The sequence below is a fragment of the Dipodomys spectabilis genome, unplaced genomic scaffold (assembly GCF_019054845.1).
Source record: "Dipodomys spectabilis isolate Male_0828 unplaced genomic scaffold, ASM1905484v1 ptg000242l, whole genome shotgun sequence".
NCBI classification, from domain to species: Eukaryota; Metazoa; Chordata; class Mammalia; order Rodentia; family Heteromyidae; genus Dipodomys; species Dipodomys spectabilis.
The window spans coordinates 5,062,074-5,065,921 of record NW_024870919.1 but is presented as its reverse complement, the minus strand read 5'-3'; the positions used below and the strand labels follow the sequence as shown (position 1 = coordinate 5,065,921).

The 3,848-nt window shown below is 32.2% G+C and overlaps 1 pseudogene; it reads right to left on the bottom strand.

The window, feature by feature from the left end:
* Window positions 1–1,020: 1,020 nt before the first annotated feature.
* On the bottom strand, window positions 1,021–1,117 carry LOC122124745 (annotated as a pseudogene).
* Window positions 1,118–3,848: the final 2,731 nt, after the last annotated feature.

Genomic DNA, 3,848 nt, shown 5'->3' with positions numbered 1-3,848 from the left:
CCGTATTTGATATTGCCAAAAGGATAAGTATGTATCACTACCTCTATGAAGTTATGGAAGGCTGTACAAATTGTTCAATGAAGTCCTAATGGTCGGGTTAAGTTTCTTAAATTTCAAAAATGCAAGTCCATCTTTTGTGTCCCTACAAAATATTTTCACAATGAAATAAGAGCAATATATTTTTTTGGTCGGTCATGGAGCTTGAACTCAGGGCCTGGGAGCTATCCCAGATATCCCTTGTGATCTTCAGCTCAAGGTTAGCGCTCTACCACTTGAGACACAGCTCCACTTCCAGTTTTCTACTGGTTTATTTGAGATAAGAGTACCACAGACTTTCCTTCCCAGGCTGGCTTTTAACCATGATCCTCAGATCTCAGCCTCCTGTGTAGCTAGGATTATAGGCATGAGCCACCAGTGCCCGGCAGCACTAATATTTTCCTATAAAAATTCATGGATTCTGCGGAATTCTTCCAAATGAATTGCCTGCCTTGGATGTCAAAATGTATTCAATAGTTTTTGTATACATGTATAATATTTTCTTCAGAGTTTGTGATTTTTTAATCAGAAATAATTTTAATTTACCTGTTGAAATGAGTAGTACAGAAACTAAAATATTTCTGGTGCTTGTCTGAAAAAGTATATTTTAAAATATACTATATTCTATGTTTGCAAAATGTTCATAATTTATTTTATTTTCTCCGAGATATTCTTTGAATTCTACATTATTTTATAACATATAGGTTCACTAATGTGTCTTTTCCAATTGCATTCCATATAGAAACAGTTTGCTTCCTTTTTTTTCTAGGACTTAATATTATTTTTCTTTGTGATAAAATGACAATGTTGTCTAATTTGAAAAGATTTGTAAAGTTTATGCTATGTAAACGCCTTTGTGAGGTGAAGATTTAATACACTGATGTCAAACTAAATTTAATTCTATGAATTACGTGTATTGTTACACTTGTAATTTTGTAATCAACTTTTTAATAACTGTTTTTCATTTCTTGCATCTGAAGGATGAATAATATGGAATACTTCTCACATTTTCATATTATCCTTGTGCAAGTGCCATGTTAATCTCTGTATTGTAATTTGAGTATACATGCTGCTGAAGCATGTAGTATCCTCTAAATTTAAGTAGTTAATGATGCAATCATTATACAGGCTTATATCTATGGGTGCCTACTTGTAACAAGGAAACCTTATTGTTCCTAACAATGCTATCGATCTTATTTCCCTAAAATTCTGTGAATAGTGGAAAAATTATATTGATCAGTCGATTGCTCACATTTGCAAATTTTTTTGTCAATGACTATCTTAATTCTTTTTATTTGGAATTTGATCATACTCTCAATTATTTATAGATAGGTCCAAAGGTGATGGCGTTTTCAAGTACTTATTTATCCAACTGAATTAGCTTTGTGGACCTAATGGATTCAAAGTAAGCGTTCCTTAAGAGCTACTTCTAAACTTCTTCAGCTGACATTTTCCCAAATGAGGTGTTACTGGAACAAATGTCTACCTGAGCCTTTACCCTTCTTCCATGGGGGAACAGACCAACCAGAATATCTTACCCTGAAAGCATAGATTGTCTTACTAGAACAAAGCTAATCTTGGTTACAAGGGATCATAGAGAGATGAACAGTTCAAATAGAACTGTTCAGACTAGAAGGTATTTTATCAAAATATAATACCTTTATTATACCTCCATTTCAAAAGTAGCTAAAGCCAAGAAGGTGAAAAAATTGTTCGTATGCATGATAACTTAATGTCCTGGCCTGTCTACCATCCAACCAGGCAGGAACTTACACTACTGCCTTTTTATCACCAAATATTTTCATAGTTGCAGGAGAAGTGCATATGTTTCTCCTCATTATTAGACATTGAATTGATAATGTTTTAATCACAGTGTTTCCTCTTGCCTCCATGCTGTAAATCTACAAATGGTAAAGCTTTAGGTCTAACTCTATCAAACACTGAGGTAGAGATAATGGAATAATACTTTAAAACAGAGTTGCCTTTAATACAGTAACTACAACAGAACAATGCAAAACGTGTGCCTTTTAATTATATTATATATAGTTATATATTTTATATTTATATGTACTGATTTTATATTTCACACAATGAAACTTACTAGAATTAGTTGACAATTTGACAAATAAATTGATATTTATTTATTCCAATAAATAGAATTTGAATATAAATAATTAGGTTTAATATATATATTAGACTATAAAAAGTATCAGTGCAATGTTTTTAGTATAAACTTGTGATACATTCTAACTGTTCTTGGTCTTCTGAATCCACATGGTAAAAAACAATTTTTTCCTCTAATCTATAATGGATTTTACTCTGCTGCTCTGTTTATTGTTTAACTCACTTGTCCCAAACTGGTTTTCTCCATATTTGTGAAGCATTCCTACCTGCATCATCAGATAACAGGGGCAAGACTTCTCACCATGGCCCAAGCAACATATCAACACAAAGTAATTGAAGACCCATCTCAATTTCGCTTTTCCTATATTTCAGGGCCCCAATTCCTTGAGATGCAGGAATTAGCAGAAAGTAATTTTGAAATGCAAGGCTACTTAAAATGAATGATGAGATCGCAAAATTTGAGAGAAAGTACTGGAATTTAAACATTCAACTTACAGATGACCATCCCATATGAGTGAACAAGTTCACAAAGTGTCATAAGATTATTTTTAATACCCCTCACCTATGATTAACGAAAGATTTTATTCCAACATAAGTGGGCCAAAAAATAGTTCCTGGAAGGATAGATCCATAATTGGTCTACCAAAGCCCCGAAATCTGGACCTATAGCTCAAATGTAATTCAGAAAAACATTTGAAGCACTAAGGAGTGCTTCAAACAATGGGACTTCAGTACAACATGGTTTTGTGGTATAAAAATGTCACTCTCAAACCAATGATAACCTAAATTTAATCTCCTGAAAGTGTATTCCTTTTCAAATAAACTTTTTGAAATCGTATTCCCCAAAATAACATTTGAGAAATTGATGATACTTAGTGACATTACAAGTTTTTCAAGTATAGGGAGCAAGTTACAATAGAGTTGAATTATTTACACAGCACTAATGCCAAACATGTTCAACCGTTCATTAAAGTGTAGAAATAGTACCACCCACAATTTGTGTTTTTCAGTAAGGGCCTTTCAGAAGTGTGTTAAATAGATCAGCCTCCTAAATTTCAACCCAAACGTTACCTAATAAATTTCATCATTTAATAAGGTACATTTTAAAAAATCAGAAATATTTGCCTTATCATATGTTATTTTATGTTTTCCCTCTGTCTAACATAATAAGAAATATTACTTTAAGTCTTGAATATGGGTACTCATCAGAGATATGACACACATAATATCTGTCTTCAATTTCTATCATATTCCTCTCTAGGAATAAATTTTAATTTTTTTCTTTTTCCAAAACTTATAGGTAGTAGAAAATATTATTCCATGTAAAACAAAAGAATCACACCATTGTACAAAGCCATTTATAAAAATTCATAGTTAGGAATACATTCTAATCCATTTTTAACTTTCTTTTTGACTAAAGATTAATCTTCCAAATGGGTGAGAATAAATCATGTTTAGGTGCTTCACGTCTCCAGTCTTGCAAACTGTTGTTGCAGATGAATGAATTATGGAAATATAAGCTGACATCAGTTCAAGAATATGCAGGATTGAAACTCCATGGAATGTATATAAACCTTTCAAAGTATTAATAGATAGCTTAACAGAATGACTATCAGGAAGTTGAAACCAGAGAGGAATTATAGTAAAGACATAGAATGAATGAAAAATGAACAAGGGGTAAGTACAGC